Source organism: Rhinatrema bivittatum, chromosome 4, assembly GCF_901001135.1.
Source record: "Rhinatrema bivittatum chromosome 4, aRhiBiv1.1, whole genome shotgun sequence".
NCBI classification, from domain to species: domain Eukaryota; kingdom Metazoa; phylum Chordata; class Amphibia; order Gymnophiona; family Rhinatrematidae; genus Rhinatrema; species Rhinatrema bivittatum.
Window position 1 is genome coordinate 240,562,250 of NC_042618.1, and position 21,297 is coordinate 240,583,546.

General features: G+C 44.6%; 1 protein-coding gene across 6 annotated transcripts in view; it reads right to left on the reverse strand.

Annotated features, from left to right (window-relative positions):
• Positions 1-21,297, reverse strand: part of FOXM1 (forkhead box M1) — a 124,466-nt gene that overhangs the window by 84,309 nt on the left and 18,860 nt on the right. For all 6 annotated transcript variants that reach the window (XM_029599960.1, XM_029599965.1, XM_029599964.1 and 3 more), the window contains exons 2-3: positions 16,209-16,309; positions 1,648-1,723 (exon numbers count right to left, since the gene is read on the reverse strand). The gene's annotated coding sequence lies outside the window, so the exon portion shown is untranslated. The remainder of the gene's footprint in view (positions 1-1,647; positions 1,724-16,208; positions 16,310-21,297) is intronic.

Genomic DNA, 21,297 nt, shown 5'->3' on the forward strand with positions numbered 1-21,297 from the left:
ATTCATCTTGGTTAAACATGCCATCTTAATCGGAGGTACCATAAGGAGCTTGGATTGGGAGGAGCGCAAAGTTCTTGAAGGAACACAGATCTTCAATAAGGCGCTCATCCAAGGTGACTCAGGGCTTTCAGTAACTTGTGAATATTCATGCCAACTTTATACTTAAGAAGTACCCCAAAATCAATCCTTCATAATAAATCTGTAACTTTTTTCTCTGTTGAATTCCAATTCTCAAAAAGAGTGCAATAATTCACAACTGTTGATTATTATATATTCTCAAAAAAAGTTTTATGGAAAGAGAGGAACGTTTCATATACAATTATCATAAATCCCCACCAGGGTAATATGATTGTGAATATAATCATGAACGGACCTCCTCCATCCAGTGTGAACCATAAATATGTGAGAAACACTTAAGTTGAAAACTTTTTTTTCAAGATAATTTTTTTTGCGTGTTGTATAAAATATTTCTCTTATTAATAAAGGTGAAATAAATCACTCACTCGGTCAATTATTTCAAATAAACGTTTCCAGAAGCCTTGTAAATAATCCCAAAAAAAAGGGTATAGATGGATTGAAACGTTTGTAAAGCAACCTAGATAGGCATGATAGGCAGTCTCTAATGGCTTAAGCATAAGCTCATACAACACCCCGACTTATCTGATGGTTTGAAGGGTCGCCGACGTAGCCACGTTTCAGGTCCGTTCAAGGACCTTTCATCAGGGAATTGATCCTCTTACGATGTATCATCGGTCAATGTTGAGCCATTGCCTGCTAGGTCTGAAACATGAGTCAGCCTTGAATAGAGTCTAAGGACTCATGTTTCAGACCTAGCAGGCAATGGCTCAACATTGACCGATGATACATCGTAAGAGGATCAATTCCCTGATGAAAGGTCCTTGAACGGACTTGAAACGTGGCTACGTCGGCGACCCTTCAAACCATCAGATAAGTCGGGGTGTTGTATGAGCTTATGCTTAAGCCATTAGAGACTGCCTATCATGCCTATCTAGGTTGCTTTACAAACGTTTCAATCCATCTATACCCTTTTTTTTGGGATTATTTACAAGGCTTCTGGAAACGTTTATTTGAAATAATTGACCGAGTGAGTGATTTATTTCACCTTTATTAATAAGAGAAATATTTTATACAACACGCAAAAAAAATTATCTTGAAAAAAAAGTTTTCAACTTAAGTGTTTCTCACATATTTATGGTTCACACTGGATGGAGGAGGTCCGTTCATGATTATATTCACAATCATATTACCCTGGTGGGGATTTATGATAATTGTATATGAAACGTTCCTCTCTTTCCATAAAAATTTTTTTGAGAATATATAATAATCAACAGTTGTGAATTATTGCTCTCTTTTTGAGAATTGGAATTCAACAGAGAAAAAAGTTACAGATTTATTATGAAGGATTGATTTTGGGGTACTTCATCAGCATTGTAGAAATCCTTCTTAAATTACTGTGGTGCTCATTGATAGTATTTAACTTTATACTTAAGACACTAAGACTGGAAGCCAGTGTAATTTATGGAGAATAGGAGTATTTATTATATCTTTCAGACATTTCAAAGCGGATTACATTTAGGTACTGTAGTTATTTCCATGAACCACAGGGCTCCGAATCTAAATTTGTACCTGAGGCAATGGAGGATGAAGTGATTTTCTCAAGGACACAAGGCGCAGCAGCAGCAGGAATGGAGCTCTGGCTTTCCTGGAAGAGAAGAATAACATGCTGATTTTATTTAAGCCTGCTAGAAAATGAGCAGCAGCATTCTAAGCAATCTCAAAGTGGGGATTGGAGCTCCAAAATAGAAGGCTTTACAATAATCAAAACCTGTAAACAGCAAATATTGAAGTACTGTATGAAACTTATGCATTTCTATTAGTGGCTTTAGATGTCATAGAAGTTTTTTTTTAAAAAAGGCAAAAGGCTGCTTTTGTTACAACATTGATCTGTGGCCACACTAAAAGACTGGAATTAATAAGGATCCTAAAGTTTTGTTTTGTTTTTTTTTACTTGAGAGACTATTGGGATCTGATGACCCTCAAATAAAAAGGTGGAAGGCTTATCTTGAGTAAGACTGATTTTACAAAATCATGTCAGTTTTTCCCACATTTAGAGCAAGTTTATTGTGAAACAACCAGGTTTTTGACTGTTGCTAAGCACAAGAAAACAATCTGAAGTGTGGCAGACCAAGGACGACAATGGAAGGGAAAAAAAACCCCAAAACTGAATATCTTCTGCACACTCACTGTATTTTGCACCCAAACAGGAAGACAAATCTGCAAATCAGAGCCAGATAAATGTTGAAAAAAGGTGGTTGAATGCAGTTCCCGAGGTACCCGTGTGTCACTGGTGTGCCAAGCTGATGTAGATAAACTAATTCTACTCTGTTTTTGATTTGACAGATATGATCTAAACCAATCCAGTACTTCCCCCTCAAACCCACATTCTGATCCAAATGGACAACCAGGTAGCAATGTTTGTTTGTTGTTTTGTTTTTTTTTACAACAGGCAAAGGAGACACAGGGTCTTAGACCTTCCACCAGGATTCAGAGAAGTTGGGAGTGGGCTCTCAGTCACAGGGTTGTCCTTCAAGCAGCTTACATTTCCAGACTCTCCCACACATTGATGGATCACCTCAGCAGTGTTTAAACCCCACAAGTGGTTTCTGGACCAAGATGTGGCAAACAGGCTAGTCGACCTTTGGGGGGTCAACCATCAATGGGGATGGAAGGAGATTGGAGCATGCACATCCTTCAGAGCCAGAACGCATATCCAGTTTACTGCTTGTATGAAGGGCAGGATGATGTGGAGGGTGTTCCATTCTTAACTTCTCCCATAACAACCTAATGTTCAGTCTATGTAAATCCAGGATGATTGTCAGGGTCTGAGCACGGTACAAGCATAACAGCCATGCTTTACCAATAGTTTTTAATGAAAGGAACAAGGATCAGACATCACAGATGTCTGCCGTAGTATACAGGAGAAAAAACAAAGATAGCCAAGGAGGTTTCCCTTACTGGGCACATGAAGAGCAAAATCCAAGCAGCTCGACAGCACAGCCCTTTTTGGACCCAGCCTTAAGGATAAGAAGATTAATGTGCCAGGAGAATATCTGCTAACACTAATTTAAAACAGGTGTGTTACAAGGGTGTGCCTATTTCCGGGCCAATGAGCCTCCGCCACAATACCAGAGATTTCACTGCTGGAGTTTGAGGGAGTTCCTGCAGTGTAGAAGGGGTAGGGGTTCCCCTTTAAGGAAACAAATCCAACATCCTGGCCAAGAAAGGCTGAAGGGTACCCTCTTTTGGCTGGCCAAAGAGGTAGAGAGTCTAAGCCAGTTGTGTGATGTAGTCCATGGACTGTATCCTCGGAACTGGAATAGATGAGACCAATATAGGATCGTTGCTTTGAGATGCATGCCCTGGACTCCGGGTTGAGGCTTCCTCCTGGCTTACCTGCATTAAAGAGTCACATGGAGACTGAAGGCACAATGGTGCTAGGTATTGCATGATCAGTGTATTGATGGCACCAGGATTCCTCCATCACTAGGGCCAACCCAGTCAAATGGCACTTCTTGGATGCCAAACACAGACAGGGAGACTAGGCTTGATAGTGCCAGTTCCTGCACCTTGGTTGACCCCGGAGCTATGGCAGGTCCAGAGTCCAGCGCCATAGGAGGGAAAACCTTGCAAGAGGAGCCTTTGCTCAGCTCAGGAGGCATCGGGGGGGGGGGGGGGGGGGGTCGAAGAGGGGAAATTGGAGGACCCGAGTCAACAAGGATTCACCAGGGGGAAGGTCCTGTCAAACAAATCTGATTGAGTTTTTGATTGGGTAACTAGAGAATTAGAAAGAAGAGTGATCGATGTGATCTACTTGGATTTCAGCAAAGCTCCCACACAGAAGGCTTGTGAATAAAATGAGAAGCTTTGGAGTGAGCACCAAAGGGGTGGCATGGATTACAAACTGGTTGACTAATAGGGAATAGCAGGTAATGGTAAATGCAACCTACTCTGAAGAGAGATTGTGTTAAGTGGAGTGCCACAGGGATCGGTTTAGGGACCGGTTCTGTTCAATATCTTTGTGAACGACTTTTTGGAAGGGATAGAAGGTAAAGTTTGTCTATTTGCGGATGATAATAAGATCTGCAAAAGAGTGGATGCACCTGAAGGAGCAGAGAGAATGAAAAGTGATTTGAGAAAGCTTGAAGAGTGGTCGAAGATTTGGCAGCTGGGATTCAATGTCAAGAAGTACAGAATTATGCATCTGGGATGTGGTAATCCAAAAAAGCTCTATTTGATGGGGGGAGGGGGGAAGGGGAGAGAAATGTGCACTGACTAACGGGCCGATACAGTAAGGGGCGGTAGAGGCGGTAGAAAGAGGTGCGTTAGTGCCCGGCGCACCCGCGTTTGCCACACTCACAGTTCGGATCACCTACCGCTCGATACTGTATTTAAATGGCATGCAAATGCAAGCCGCGTCCAAGAAGCGCAATCCATTTTACTGTATAGGCGCTATACAGCGCCCTATACAGTATCCTGGGTGCGCAGGTACCTGTCATTTCAAATGACGTTTGAAATGACAGGTACCAGGAAGTGGAAGGCTCTCCTACAGTCCCAAACCAACCCAATCCACAGAAAAAAAATGCTTCTCGCACTTAGCCGCCCAGTCCCAAATCAAACCAAACCCTAGCAGAGAGACGAAATTTAGCCACCCAGTCCCAAACCAACTCAACCCAACCCAACGCGGACACGCCGTGACCGGCTGGACGTCTGAGGTCACGTCCTGTGCGTATGCACCTTTGCTGCCTTGAGCGCCCATATTGGACCTACAGGGGTGCATGTATTCATCTTCGCCAGCGGGGCTGCTGAAGCCGCTCTCTCTCGCCGCCCTTCTACTTCTACTGCTGGGGGCTTGCGTGGCCGCGGCCAGGGCAGGTGAGCGGGGGCTGGGGGAAAGTTTGGGACTGTGAAATTTCGTCTCTCTCTGCTTGGGCTTGGATTGGATTAGTTTGGTTTGGGACTGGGCAGCTAAGTGCGAGAAGCATTTTTTCTTCTGTGGATTGGGTTGGTTTGGGACTGGGCGGCTTTTGGTGGTAGAATCAGATAATTACATTCTTGTGAATACAGACAGTGCAATGGAATGTATGGGATCATGCTGAGCCTTAAATACCAAGGTTAAAGCTTTAAATTGAATATGCTGAGCAACCAGTGAACCACACTAACGCAAGGGTCAGGGTAGGCGGTAAATTAGTAGATTAAAGACACGGCAAGATAGAAGGTTAAAAAGGCGATAGTCTGGGCGCACTTTACTATATGGGAGGGAATAGCTAATCGGATCGTTTACATACATATAGATGCCGCTGGCGGAAAGGGATACGCGTCGAGTTAAAGAAGTGGTAAGGATCGGTAAAAACAGATAGTGAATCGCGGGTTAGACTTACGTGGCGAAATTGTGAGTACACAGCGGGTTAGAAACGGGGTAACTGCGGCCGCGCTTTACTGTATCGGCCTGTAAGAGAGGGATCTTGAGGTAATAATGTCTGGTGATCTGAAGATTGTGAAGAAAAAAGTGACAAGGTGGCAGCTAAAGCTAGAAAAATGCTGGGTTGCATAGAAAGAGGAATAACCACTAAGAAAAAAAAAATGATAATGCCCTTGTCCAGCGCCTTGTAAGTCCTTACCTGGAGTACTGTGTTCAGTTTTGAAGACCTTATCTCACAAAAGGATATAGACAGGATGGAGGCCATCCAGAGAAGGGTGACCAAAATGGTGTGAGGTCCATATCAAAAAGACCTATGGAGGAAAGGCTGAAGAATCTGATTATATATACCCTCAAAAAGAGGAGGTGCAGGGGACATACGATACAGACCTTCAGATATCTATAACGTTTTAATGATGCAAGAACTTTGAACCTTTTCCATTAGAAAGAAAATAGAACTGGGGGTGTGTGTGTGTCACAAAATGAAACTCCACGGGGGGGGGGGGGGGGGGGGGGTGGTAACGACTCAGAATAAACAATAGGAAATATTTATTCATGGAGAGGGTGGTAGATGCCTGGAATGCCCTTCCAGCAGAGGTAGTGAAGACGAAAAGAGTCAAAGAATTCAAAGAAGCAAAGGAAAGGAGAAAAGCGTGCAGGGGGTAGCTTGCTAGTTGGCCGGATACTATCCTTAGCAGAAAGCATGGAGATTGAGGTGGAGGAGGAAGGACACCGGGCAGCCGAGTTTTCACACTTACTTGCGTGGCCAGACCGGGGGCAGTGAAGACAGCCTGCCCCGACGGAATCGCAGGAATTTCCGGGGTTGGACGTCAGCAGGGAGGAGCCGGATGGAAGACCTACAAAAGTCGACCCCCTTGTGACTAACCCGGTGAGGTGGAGGAGGAAGGACACCGGGCAGCCGAGTTTTCACACTTACTTGCGTGGCCAGACCGGGGGCAGTGAAGACAGCCTGTCCCGACGGAATCGCAGGAACTTCCGGGGTTGGACGTCAGCAGGGAGGAGCTGGACAGAAGACCTACAAAAGCCGACCCCCTTGCGGCGCGCAGCTAACGCCGGCACGCCGCTCAAGCCGCGCGCGCTGCTTAGCCCGGAAATTCTGAGAAGCGAAGAATAGTTAGATCTCCTCCACCCGTAGTAAGTATAATCTAAGTTTAAATTTTCTTGGAATTGTTTTATGGTGTCTCTCCTCTGCCTTCCAGCAAAAATCAGTTTTGCTTTAAATACTGGAGGTTGGACACTTTCAAACTTTTCTTCAAATAAATTTTGTTGGCAGGAAATATGCCACATACTAAACGGAAGGGGAAACTGAGAGAGGTAATTACTACATCCTCTCCAGTGAACCCTTCCCAGCAAAAAATTGAAAGTTTTTTTCATCATGAATCCCAGTAATGCTCCTGTTGTTGGAGGCGCTGTGATGCCTATCATTGAGCCAGAGGTGGTATTCACCAGCCACGGTCATCTCATTGAGCCCGGGAGCTCCGAATACCCCTCTCTCCTCCCTATGGAGATGGGTTACCCCCATCTAGAGTAGGAGAATTTAACCTTGAAACACCGGGGATAAGGTCTTACCAGGAGAGTCTGGAATAAGACCAAGTAAACAAGGAGAGGGAGCAATATCCGACACTAGTGAAGACCTGATTAGTGTCTGGGTTCCAACTTTAGCTGCCACTATACCCAAAAGGATTGAAAAGCCAGCGGTAATAACGCTTGATAACGTTTGGACAGCGATAATGTCTTTAGAAAAATCTATATCTACTCTGACAACTGTAGCAACAGATGTGAATAATAGAATGTTGAAAATGGAACAACAGACTGACAAACAAAAGGAGCGGATAAAAGAATTAGATCAGAAGGTAGAGCAAATAGGGAAAATACAAGGTGGATTAATACGAGGAGAATTAGCGCAACAGAGAAAGATGGAAAGAGTTGAAAATGAGCTAAGATACTTGAACTTAAGGGTGATTAATTTCCCTTTAATCAGATGTATCTCGACTCATGAACAATTTAAACAATATATGAACAAAGTGTTGAAGATACCAGTAGAATCCACACCACCACTGGCAAAAATATATTTCCTTAATGAGAGAAAATCAAAAGAAAAAGAGGAAGAACAACAGGAACCTCTAAATGTAACTGAGTTGCTTGAATTATCTGGTGGAGAAACAGTTGAAAGAAGAGGAACAGTTCTGGCTAAGTTTATTTTTCCTTCAGATAGAAATTTGGTATTGAAATTGTATTTGAGAAACCGGACTATTAAGTATTATGATCAACAAATTTGGATCTACCCCGATGTTACTAAAGTAACTCAAAATAGAAGGAAAGAAGTTTTAGCCTTGAAACATTTGGTAGATCAAATAGGAGCTCAAATGACCATCCGTTACCCAAGTAAATGCATGTTAAAGCTAAATAATACAAATTATATTTATTATGCACCTACAGATTTGAAAAAGTTCCTGGAGGCAAAAAATCTGATTGGGGACATGGCAGCTGAATAAGGGTATTCGTATATTGAATAACTGGGTAAAAAGTACTCCTTTATAGTTCAATAACTAAGTTTCTTTGTTTTAAGCTCAATTTAGAATTCTGATTCTTGTTATTTCTTTGAAAAAGTATGTTTGAAAGCGGGAAATATATAGTTTAAATAAAATTTGTTTGATAGTTATATGAAATAATATTTTCCCTAATTGCCTATTATTAATTTTGTTGAAGTATGTAATTTTGTTAATCAGATATCCATATGGTCTTATGACAGATGTATTGTCATAAATTGTAAAAGTTAATAAAGTGTAAATTGAAAAAAAAAAGCATGGAGATTACTACCCTTAACCAATAAGCCTTGATGTTTTTAATGCAACTGCAACAGTGCTCCCTACTGGTTTGGCCTCTGTTGGAAACAGGATGCAGGGCTTGATGGACCCTTGGTCTGACTCAGCATGGCAATTTCTTATGTTCTTATGTACTTTGATGGCAGGGAGGAAAAGGGAATTGGATTCAGACTATAACCAAGAGAGCCCTGACTTCTACAACCTGGGGTACTGATATGCAGACATATGGGAAAAAAAGCACAAGACTGCTTCTACGGCCAAGTCCATAAGCAAAGATCATCATGCAGCACTGTGAGTTTTCAAGAAAGCTCATCACCCAGTAAAGAAAAGTTGCTTACTTGTAACAGGTGTTCTGAGAACAGCAGGATGATAGTCCTTACATAAGGATGACATCATCAGATGGAGCCCTGATACGGAACACTTATTTCAAAGTTTCTAGAACTTTGACTAAACACCCTGAGCATGCGTCCAAGTGGGGTTCTTCTCCAGTCTTGTAACATAGAATTAGAATAAAAAAAAATAGGAGAAACAACTCTGCAGGGTGGCAGGTGGGTTTCATGAGGACTAACATCCTGCTGTCCTCGGAGAACACTTGTTAAAAGTAAAACAACTCTTTCTTAGAGGACAAGCAGGATGGTAGTCTTCACACATGGGTGAATATCTAGCTAAAGGCTGCTATCAACACAGAAGGAGACCAACAGACACCCAATCAGGTGCCAAAGGGCGCAACAGTGTTGTTGGTAATAGATGGGGGAGACAGCCTGAACTCAAACAGGCCCTAGGCATGAAGAGTTGGGTTCTACACCTCAAACAGGTTCCAAACGACAGACTGGCTGAACCTACTGTCTTGTCAGCCATCCCTATCCAGACAGTAATGAGATGTGAATGTGTGGCGAGAACTCCAAATCGTAGCCTTGCAGATCTCCTCCACGGAAACTGCTTGTGAGTGGGCCACCAACGCTGCCATGGCTCTGATAGAATGAGCCTTGACATGACCCCCAAGATGCAGTCCCGCCTGGGCATAACAGAAGGAGATGCAATCTGCTAGTCAACTGGATAGTTTGTTTGGCATTGGCAATCCCCAACCTAATCCTATCAAAAGAAATGAAAAGTTGGGTGGCCTGTCTACAGGCTCTTCTCTGCTCCAGGTAGAAGGCTAAGGCTTGCTTGCAGTCCAAGCTGTGCAGTGCTTGTTTGCCTTGGTTCGAATGGAGCCTAGGAAATAATGTTGGCAGGACGATGGACTGGGTAAGATGGAAATCAGTCACAACCTTAAGCAGGAACTTAGGGTGCATAGGCAAGACCACCCTGTCATGATATAAAACTTAGTGTAAGTTGGATAAGTCTAAGGCAGTGGTTCTCAACCCTATCCTGGGGACCCCCCCAGCCAGTCGGGTTTTCATGATATCCACAATGAATATGCATGAGAGAATATTTGCATGTTATGGAAGCAGTGTATGCAAATTTTCTCTCATGCATATTCATTGTGGATATCATGAAAACCCGACTGGCTGGGGGGGTCCCCAGGACAGGGTTGAGAACCACTGGTCTAAGGCATGGAGTTCACTGATCCTGCGCATGGAGGTGACCGCCATAAAAAATATGACCTTCCAGGTCAGGTACTTCAGGTCATAGTTGCTCCATGGCTCAAAAGGAGCTTTCATCAGCTGAGCTAACACCACTTTGAGGTCCCAAAAGACAGTAGGAGGCCTTAGGAGAGGCTTCAATTGAAGCAGGCCCTGAACGATTCGTACAACTATAGGCTGTGCAGAGATGTGCATACCAGCTACACCTTCGAGGTATGTGCCAATTGCACTGAGATGAACTCTAATGGAATTGATCTTTAAGCCAACTTCCGAGAGGCGTAGAAAGTAATCAAGCAGTTTTTGTATGGGGCAGAACAGATCTAGGGCCTTCTGCTCACACCACACTGAAAACCTCCTCCACTTCAGTCCATAGGTGTTGAGGCTGGGATTAGTGGACCCTTGGGCCGGCCGTGCAGATGAAGATTAGATGAGAAGAGAACTTCGCTGAGATGATACGGGCGGGAGGCGGCGAGGAACCAGGAGACCAATCAGGAGCTTCGCCACTGGAAGCCTGCGATCCCTCCGGGAGAAGCCCGTGAGGATCTGGGCTGCTGGGACTTAGGAGTGGTCTCCCGTAACAGAAGTCCAACAGAGTGGAGAAAATTCAGAGGATTTGAACTGGCAGCAGGCAAAAGAAACAGTCTACGAACCAAAACAGGAACCAGAAAGTCAGTCAGTCCGAGGGCTGGAAAGCAGGAACTGAAGTGGAGACTGGAACTGGCAAGGAAGTAGGATCAGGAGTGGAAGCTGGAACAGAAGAGCAAGCAGGATCTGGAGCGGAGGCTAGAACAGGCGAGCAAAGTGAATCTGAAGTACAAGACCAAGGACAGCAACAGTCACTCCTTTGAAAGAACACTGTTGCAAAGCAACGACTTCAGTCAGACGCCAGATTAAAATATTCTGCTGACGTCTGATGTCATCTTGGCACCCGGCCTCGATTTCATTCCCCTGCACTTCCAACTGCCTCCCCTTGAGTCTGCGTGTGCCTAAGGGGGGGCAGAGCTCTGAGACGCTGCTGCGGAGAGGTCCGAGAAGGCCTGAAAAACAATCGTGGGACCCCAGAGCGGAGGAAGGCAAGAACCCGGTCGCAAGTCCAGCAACCGGGATGCAACAATAGGACTTTCTAGTGAAAGGCTTTCTAGACCCAAGACACATTCTCTGAAAGATCAAGCCGCTGCAGGATTAACCTCTCAACATCCAGGTTGAGCGCAACAGGGCAGGAAGTTGGGAAGCTGAGCCTGCCTTCTTATTGCGTGATGAGATCTAGGGTAGCCCCCAGACTGATTGGTCTCTGGATGGATAACTCCCGTAAGAGTGTAAACCAGACCTGCCTCAGCCAATGAGGGACAATGCAGATCTTAGTGCCTCTGTCCTCATGAAGCTTCAAACAGACTTTGCTACTAAGAGAAAATCGGAGGATATGCATACAGAAGACACTTGCCCCAAAAGTGGGCAAAGGCATCTGAGGTTGGTTTGCTCTCTGACCTGCACATGGAGCAGAACCTAGGTATTGTACCTCTGCAGGGGGCCATGAACAGATCTACATCTGGGATTCCCCAGAGGCTGAATATCCAATTCGCTATCCCTTGGGTCCAGAAACCACTTATGGGGTCTAAAGACTTAACTAAGCCTGGCCGCTACCACATTCTCCATCCTGGCCAGGTACATGCTCCTGAGCACCATCCTGTGGGACAGGGCACACAACCAGATCTGGATCGCTTCCTGATACAGGAGGTATGATCCTGTGCTTCCCTGCTTGTTGACATACCACATGGCTACCTAGTTGTTGGTTTTGATCAGGACAACTGATCTCTGAAAGCCCATAGTGTATCTATGATACACTATGTGATCGCCCAAAGCTCCAGGAAGCTCCCAAGTGATCGCCCAAAGCTCCAGGAAGTTGATTTGACAACAGCATTCCTGAGCGGACCAGAGACCCTGGCTGCTGAGCCCATCTACATGAGCTCCCCACCCCAGGGTAGATGTATCCGTGGTTAGGATAGCTTGGGGAGGGGGATTTAAAATAAATAAAATAACTCATTCCAGATTTGAAAGTACCCACCACCAGGACAATGAGTCCCAGAGAGACGGGATGACTGATGCAATCCTGGAGGCTCTGAGTGGTCTGACACCACTGCAACCTCAGTGTCCTTTGGGCTCTGTGCATGTATAGACGTACCAAGGGAGTGACATGGATGGTTGCAGCCAACTGAAGGGCCGGGCTGAGATGGGATTTTGGGTAGTTGAGAACTAACCCTTGTGACTCCAACTCCCAGATGGTCAAGTGCATGGACCTGCAGCCCCTACCTGAAAATATGCTCTTGACCAGCCAATCATCCATATAAGGGAAAACATGCACTCCCAGCCTGTGGAGGTATGCCGTCACCACAGCCACGCATTCTGTGAAGACTCATGGGGCCAACACTAGCCCGAATGGCAACACCTGGTACTGTAAGTGCTGTTCCCCCCCATCACAAATCTGAGATATTTCCTGTGACCTGGGAAGATCTCGATATGGAGATATGCACCCTTTAGGTTGAGGAAGCATAGCCAGTCCCCTTTTTGGGGGAAAGAAAAAAAAGTGGGGGAAATGAAGGTGCCCAGTGAAACCAAATTTTCAACTTTTCTTTTTTTTTTTTTTTTTTTTTAAAAAAAACCAACTTATTCAAGGCCCTCAGGTCTAGGAAGAGATGGAGTAATCCTGTTCTTTGGCATCAGGAAGTACCTGGAGTAGAATCCCAACACTCCTTGCCCTGATGGTACAGGCTTGACCATCCTGGATATTAAGGGGGAGCAGAACTCTGCTATTAGAACCTTCTGATGCACTACTAGCGGCCAAAACAAGTACAGAGAGCAATTTGGAGGGACACCCAATAGATTCAATTGGTACCCTTGATGGACGATGGAAAGAACCCATTGGTCAGAAGTATACTGGGCCACTGGTTCAAAGAACTGCAGTCTGACCCCGACCAAAGGGTTCAACGTCCAAGGTACGGGCAAATGGCCTATGCTACATATGACCCAATCAAAACCCAGACCCTGGAGTTGACTGAGGTGCCAGCTGGAGCAGATGAAAGACATCCATGGCACCTGTCTCGCCAGTCTCCTAGAAGACGACTCATCCAGAGTGCTGGTGGAGAGTTGTTGAAGAGTTTTCATGGTGGTCCCAAAGTTGGGCCACAGTATCCCTTAACCTATCTGCGAAGAGACTCTCCCCAGTACACAGCATGTCAGTGAGTCATTCCTGTACTTCTGGTCGGAGATCAGAATGGAGCCATTCCATTCTGCAAGCACCAATTCCTACTGCAGAGACTCTCAATGCCATCTCAAAAACATTGTAGGTCGCTCATACTTCATGTTTTAAGCATTCCAGGCCTTTATATACCAGCAACATAAGGGTGTCCTGCTGTTGTTGAGGCAGCTACTCTGCCACCTCCTGCATCTGCTTCCAGATGTCCCATGAGTACTGGCTCATGTAGAGCTGGTAGGCGTGAAATGGGCAATGAGCATAGTGCCTTGAAATACCTTCCTAAGAGCATCCATCATTCTATGGTCCTTCCCCAGGAGGTGCCAAGGAAGATCACTTGGCCCTCTTGAGGGTGGATTCAGCCACCACCTACTGCTGGGGTAGCTGACACATTGAATCCAGCAGCCTTCTGGACAAAGTAGACCCCATCTACCTTCTTAACAGGAGGCACTGTGAGGGGTTTTCCCATATCCTCAGCAGCAGCTTCTTAAGGATCTTGTGCATTGGGACCACCACAAGCTCCTTAGCATGCTCCACGAACTGGAGGATAAAGCATTTTGTGCCTGGCATCCTCCCCCATTAAACAAAATGGATGGGTTCTGCCATCACCCTCAAATCCTGTGAAGGCCAAGTCCTCAGGCAGAGATTTCCTTCACTCCACTGGAGAAGGGTCTAATGGGAGACCAGAGGACTCCAGAGCACCATCCCACCAAAGGTTCATAGGGTTCCTCATCTTCATTGTAAACAACAGGGTATAGATCCCTAGGTGCTTGGCCTTCATCCAGAGATGCAGGCACAGGTAAAATTAAACAGTGGGCAGCAGGTCACTGTGGCTCTGCCTGTCATGGTGGACCTTTCTCCTTGGAGCAACTGGTGATGAACACCATATTGGTAGGGGGAGGCCTTGGCATCCCAGGAACCGATGCCAGCTGGGTTGGTAGCACATTGAGCTCTGACTACTGCCAGTTGGACTCGGCACGCCAGCTCCTCCTCAAATGTTGCCGATGCTAATACCGACTGGAAGGAAGGAGGGGCACCCAGATCTTCTTCAGATCCTCATTGTGGATCAGTGCCTGATGGAGACAGTCACGGACTCCTGGCACTTCACCATGGGGTTGCTTCTGGGTCATCGCGGCATGAGCTGATGCATCCCCGTGCCCAGCACTGTGCGCCAACAGCAACCGGTGCCAATGCTTCTTCAGCTTCCCTTGGAGCTCAGCCCAACCTGACATCCTCAGTCTGGATACGACTCACCATTAATAGTGGTTGGTCTTTGGTGACCCTATTCACCGGCAGCATGCACGGGACAGACAGTCCTGCTGATGTTGATGGCTCAGTGTCCTTTGGTGCAGCTCTTGATCTTTCAATGTCGATGACTTGGACTTCGACCCGAAGAGCTGTTCCAACTTGTCGAGTTGAAGCCAACATCCCTTTGGGTTCATCTGGGTGCATAAGCAGCAACCCCAGACATCATGCAATGTCCCAAGGCAGAGGGCACCCATCTCATGCGGATCTGTGATGGACATGGTCCTCTAGCATCGGGGGCATTGCCAAAAACCAGATATGGCCATGTCAGATGAAACAAAAGGGGTACAAATCGAAAAATATGGTGGTGGTGGTGGGGTGGCAATGGCCATCGGGCACCAATTGCACCATCGCTACGGGGAATTGACGGTGAAAGGAAACTTACCCGAATTGCCGAAAACCCCGAGTAGGAACACTATGGGAATGGTACAGAGGGTCATGGTGACAGAATAGCACGGGGGTGGGGTGAAAGACCACGAACAGGAAATTTTTCCAGAAGGCCAACAGCAAGCTCACTCACACTATGAGGTTTACAGCTCTACGGGAAGAAAAAAAAAGCTGGAGTGGGCCCCCATGTGGGCACATGGTATAGGGCATGCTCAGTGTGCCTAGTCAAAGTTCTAGAAACTTTGACATAAGTTTTCCACATTGAGGTTCCATCTGATGTCATCCACATGTGAAGACTACCATCCTGCTTGTCCTCTCAGAAAAAATGTTGCTAGCTGCAATTTTTATGGGTTATCATAAGGCTTGGGGATAAGTGAATGGAGCAGCAGTTACTATCCTTAAGAGAAACATGGGAATAACCTGCACAGAGTGGTAGTTACTACCTTAAGAAGCTTGCTGGGCAGACTGGAGGGACCTTTTCTGCTGTCATTTCAAAGTTTCTATGTAATTAATGAGACAAATGCCCCTCAGGTGCTGTCTCATGAATAGAAATCAATTTTTCAGCTCAGAACTGGATAAAGCGCAGATATTTAAGCTCACTTGTCACAAGTAGACCATCTGTTTGTATTTATTTGATGTTATGTTCCACCTTTCAGGCACAGCAAAGCAGATAATATTTAGGTACTGTAGGTATTTCCCTGTCCCCAGAGGGCTCACAATCTAAACTTGTATGTGAGGCAATGGAGAATGAAGTGACTTGCTTTTTAAGATTAAACCCAATGATCTTGTCTATTCTTGGGCTATGTGAGGCAGTGCCCCTATGTTCCCCCTTAAACTGGTGTAGGACCAGGTTAGGTGTCTGGTCTCCTTTAATTCCCCTTGTGAGAGAGGTCTGTGGGTGGGGCCTAATAGGGAAGGAATAAAAGCTGGGACCTAGGTGGGTTAGTCTGCCAGGTCTCCAGGAAGATGGACAGCAAAATTCTACAGGAGCTGCCATGAAGTTGTATGAGTACTGAGGGAAGCTGGACTAACTGAGTAATGAGTACACTGCTCTGAAGGTAAAGGCAGTATACTAATGTGTATGTGTTAAAGTGGCAAATAAAGATAAAGTGTTTTAAGAAAGGCTGGAGTCTGTCCAGGTTTGTGCTAGGGAATCACCACTAGTTTCCACAGGCTATATTTCAAAGTTAGGATGAACAAGAGACTCAGATATACATGTCTACCCTTAAAATTAAGCAGAGATTTGAAAAAAGAAAAAAACAATTGTTGTGGTTCAGTTCTCATTTAATTACTTGCAAACTTAAAGATGGGTTGAAAAACCCCAAATCCTCATGTCTCACCCAGGATGCTAGCAGTGCAGCCCTCAGACCCCATTACTTCCCATACTGTACAGTATAGAACTTAAGATGGCAGCTGTACAGCACTGAATCCACTTGAAGATCTATTTAAAAAACAAACAATGTCACAAGGAAATTGAAAGTTTATTTGCATCACACTTGGTATTACATTTAGGAAAGAACTTTTAAATCAGCTGGTCTCAATGAGTGTGAGGAGAGAATGTGGAAACCATTCCACTTAAAGTAGTAGTGTAAATAAAACCTAAATAGACAATCACTGGGTATTCTGGTTTTTGATATACACCATACGAACAGCATTTAAAAAAACAAACAAATGAACTAGCAAAGAGAAACAAGAATACTATGTGATCTCCACAGCACATTAAACAAAAAAAGCAACACCATCTACTATTTAAGCAGTATTCAGAAAATAAGTTTAGATAGAATTTACACCTTTGGGTTGATCCAGAGGCCAAACCACCCACTGCCATGTGGAGGGGCCTGGGGTTGATTTCCAGCTCAGGTTTTCAACTACCCTGGTTGGTTGGTGCTGGGGAGGCCGTGGAGAAAGTGTTCACAGCCCTGGTTTGCAGGCAGGGGGAGAGTAGGGGCAGGTGTGTGGCGTGAGTCATCATGCAAGGGTGTCTCCTAGTGACTGGATTCAAAGCCCAAGAGTGCAGAGATTCAGAAGGATTTCTGGTGCATGCCCACCCCTTCTGCTGAGGTCTGTTGCTGCAATGGACTGAGTCAGGTGAGTTTGGGGGAAGGTGGGGTAGAATTCCTCAGATGGTTGCAAACAAAGGCTCATGGCGACCAGACTCCAGAGCTTGCATCAACTGAGCTGGGAGCCCAAAGGAACAGGAGGAAACTGTCAGGTCAAAAAAAAAAAAAGGCATACAAGAGTGTGTGAAGCCTTATTGAGAGTGGAAGGAGAATTATATTGTGCTGTGTAGAGGATTAGAATTTCTCTCTAGATGGAGCACTGCTTTTAATCGATCCTAGAATTGGGTACACCACACATGCATCTCAATGATCTTTCCAAAAAAAAAATAAAAAATGGGATGCTGGGTGAATGTATGGCAAGGAGTTTTTCATTGCTATGTACATGGCTCAGTAACCATAACTCAAACACTACACTTGAGGAATCTTGCCATCTCACAAATGGTGCATTTGCACATAGAAATGCTGATCTAGGATTGAAATGCCATGTTCAATAAGCTCTTTCTGGCTACTTGGAAGTAGTTTGACAGATTGTGCCTATAACTACGGGTTCCTTTTTTCATCTGAACACAATTAAACAAGAATACCCCTTTTTAGCCCAATAAGATTGGATTTTGTTAATCTATGCATTGGTTAGACTAATGTAATTCGCTTTATGCAGGCTTGCCTTAGATGCACCCAAAGATTACAGCTTATACGGAATTCATCAGCATACATAGAAAAAAAAAAAGTGTGACCATATTATTCCAACCCTAGAAAAACTGCACTGGCTCCCAATAAATCTTAGAGCTTAGTTTAAAATATTAATTCATTGTATTGTGCTGATATTGTGGGAATGTATATATATATAAAAAAAACAAACCCCAACACATTTGACCTTTTGGGTTCTGGTGTACATAAATGTATGCTAGACTGTTCAATGACTTCATGTTATTTATTTCAATAAATAAGTTTAAAATGTTAATATTTTGTTAATGATAAAGTGGTATGGGCTTTCTATCCTGTATCAAAAGTGTAGGTTGGTAAAATACAAACCTATCCAGACCTTAAGACAGGGCTTCCCAAACCTGTCCTGGAGACCCCACAGCCAGTCAGGTTTTCAGGATACCACAATGAATATGCATGATACATTTGCATATCCATGGATACTCTGTGTATGCAAATTAATCTCATGCATATTCATTGTGGTATCCTGAAAACCTGACTGGCTGTGGGGTCCCCAGGACTGGTTTGGGAAGCCCTGCCTTAAGGCCTTCGGGTAATGCTTTGTTAAAGTGACATATCTTAAAAAAAATAAAGTATTAGAAAAACCTTTCCTATGCTGCATCTAATTTTATGGAACATGCTTCCAAAGGAGATGTGTATTAACAAACCACTTGACTTTTAGAAAAGCTGTAAAATCCTGGTTATTTTAGGGTGCACTTTTAAATGTTAAGAACATAAGTGCCATGCTAATTCAGAACAAGGTCCATCAAGCCCAGCATTATGTCTCAGACTGTGGCCAGTCCAGGTCATAATAACCGGTCAGATCCCCAATACTTGATCCATGTCTTGTATTTCACTCCCAGGGATAAGCACTGGTTTTCTAAGTCTACCTGTCTGTGATGAGGATAGCACCAATCTCCACTTTAGTAACAAATAGGAAGGAATAAAGCTCTAGAGCCAAGCAGAAGCCCAGGATTAGAAGAGCAAGTTTGCTTACCGTAAACTGTATTTTCCATAGATAGCAGATGAATTAGCCATGCTGTCTGGGTAAGTTTTCCGTGCCACTAGGTGGCGGAGCTCTCTAAATCTAGCAAAGCCTTTCAGCTAGGTGCTCCCTCATATCTTCTCTGATCCACCTCAGGCTCCTCAGTCAGTATTAAAGCAAGTGCAGTGTATGATGGAACTGTCCGGGGAGGCGGGCGGGTCAGCATGGCTAATTCATCTGCTATCTACGGAAAACACAGTTTACGGTAAGCAAACTTGCTCTTTTCATGTAGATAAGCAGCTGAATTAGCCATTATGTCTGGGAGTCCCCAGCTGATGTATTGAGCATGAGAGTGTTAAAGTGTAGCTCAATAGCAAAGTTCATGGTGGACAGGTCCTATGAAGGCTGTATGAGAGGAACGTGTGCTCTTCTGTAGGATAGTCCGGCCCATTATTGCGTCATCCTTTGCCTGTTTATCCAAGCAGTAATGGGATGTGAAAGAGTGTAGCGACGACAATGTTGACGCTTTACAAAATGTCTATGATCAGAACATCATGTAGATGAGCCATTGAGGCTGCTAGTGCACGTACTTTGTGCGCTTTCGGAGTTGTAGGTAGAGTCTGTGAGCGTTGCTGGTAGCAGAATCGAATGCAATTGGAAATCCAGATGGATAGAGTTCATTTCGTTACTGGACATCCTTGTGCATTCGGATTGAAGGAAAGAAAAAAAGTTGAGATGGTCTGGTAGGTGAATGGGTGTGCTGCTTATAGTAGGCAAGTGCACGCTTGCAGTCCAAAGTGTGGAGTTTTTTCTCATTATCATACGCATGAGGTTTGGCTGAAAAAATGGGTAAGGTTATAGTTTGGTTGATGTGGAAACTGGAAATCACCGTTGGTAGGTATTTGGGGTGAGTTCGCAAAGTCACCTTGTCATGGTGACAATCTCTTTTAAATTGGCAGGCTTACCCATTTATTTTCCACTGTTAAATTACTATCGCCTTTTCCTCTGTTCCAAGTTGTATTATGTCCCTGTTTTATTGTAACTGCAACTTTTTTTCTTTGCTTTTAGCACTTGTTAATGTTTTATTATTTTATTGTTGTCACTCCTTGTTAATTGTAAACTGGCATGATGCGATTCCCTTCGCGAATGCCGGTATAGAAAAAACTCAAATAAAATAAAAATAAATGGTAAAATTGAAGATAAGGGGGATAGTGGACCAAGGCCTGTAATTCACTAACCCGTCGTGCAGAAGTTAAAGCTTCTAGAAAGAGTACTTTCCATGACAGGTATCGGAGATGACAAGTGTCTAATGGTTCAAAGGGTAGAAGCATTAGTTGTTCAATGACAATATTATATTCTCATGGTACCGGTGGTTTCTGTAAAGGCGGATGTAGGCGTAGGGCACCTTTCATGAAATGAGATGGGGTTTCCGTTGAGAGGTTTGTGGTAAGCTGCTTTAGTGCTTAAATGGACCCAAAGTGATGTTGCAAGGCCGTTTATGTAGAGCAAATGGAGGTAGGATAGAAGTTGCTCAGGTGAACAAGATAAAGGGTCAAGATCCCTGGTGGAACACCAGGCAGCGTAGCGTGCCCATTTTCTATTGTAATTAATTCTTGTTGACTGTTTCCTAGAAGACAGTAAGATATCCTGAAGATCAGATGAAATGTCTAGGTGTTGGTATGTGATCCATTCAATTTCCATGCCGTGAGGTGTAGGGACAAGTGAAGCAGGTGAAGAAGAGATCCCTTGTCCTGGGTGAGTATGCTGCCCAGGGGTAAGGGGTTCTCAAATTGATAGGTGCAATAGGTAACTGCGTACCAGGGTTGTCTGGGCCACGCTGGTGCTATTAGAATTTAAATCCACTCTGTCTTCTATGCATCTCTGGATCGTACGGAATATGAGCGGAATCAGAGGGAATGCATAAAGGAGGTAGTGAGTCCAGCTCACTAGAAAGGCATCCAGAGCGAGTCGATGAGGGCTCAGGTAGACTGAACAAAAGGTTTCCAGTTTCCGTTCTCTGTTGCAAAAGGTCTATAGTAGGGAGACCCCATATGGAGAAGATTTGTTGAACTACTTCCTGGTCCAGTTCCCATTCGTGGGGATGAGAAATTCTGCTGAGCTTGTCCACTCTAGAGTTTTGAATGCCGGGCAGATAAGTTGCTTGAAGAGAAATGTATCTCTGGTGAGCCCATTCCAGGATCAGGACAGTTTCTTTGCAAAGGTTCCAAGAACTGGACCTTCTTTCTTTGTTTATGTAGAAGAACATTGTCACCTGGTAGTAATGATTCACACGGACAATCTTCCCTCATAAAGATTCTTCGAAGGCTCGAAGGGCATTTCTCACTGCTTTGAGTTCTAGGTTTGTGTTGTGTCCTTTCGTATGCAGTCCATAGACCTTGAGTCGTTAAGTGATTCAGATGCACTCAACCCTTGGGGGACGCATCTGTGGTGAGTATTATTTGATAACGAAGGGGGTCGTAGGGGCGAGCCCGTCTGTAGCGTTGACTGAGAAAGCCACCACTGGAGGTCTTTTTTCATACCGTCTGTCAAGGTAATTTGAGTAGACTGTGAAGAAAGGAATTGGCTCCATTGTGACTTTAGGCACCATTGACACGTGTAGGCGTGTGAGGGACCACACATGGCTGCTGCCATGTGTCCCAGAACAGTTAGTATCTGGTGAGC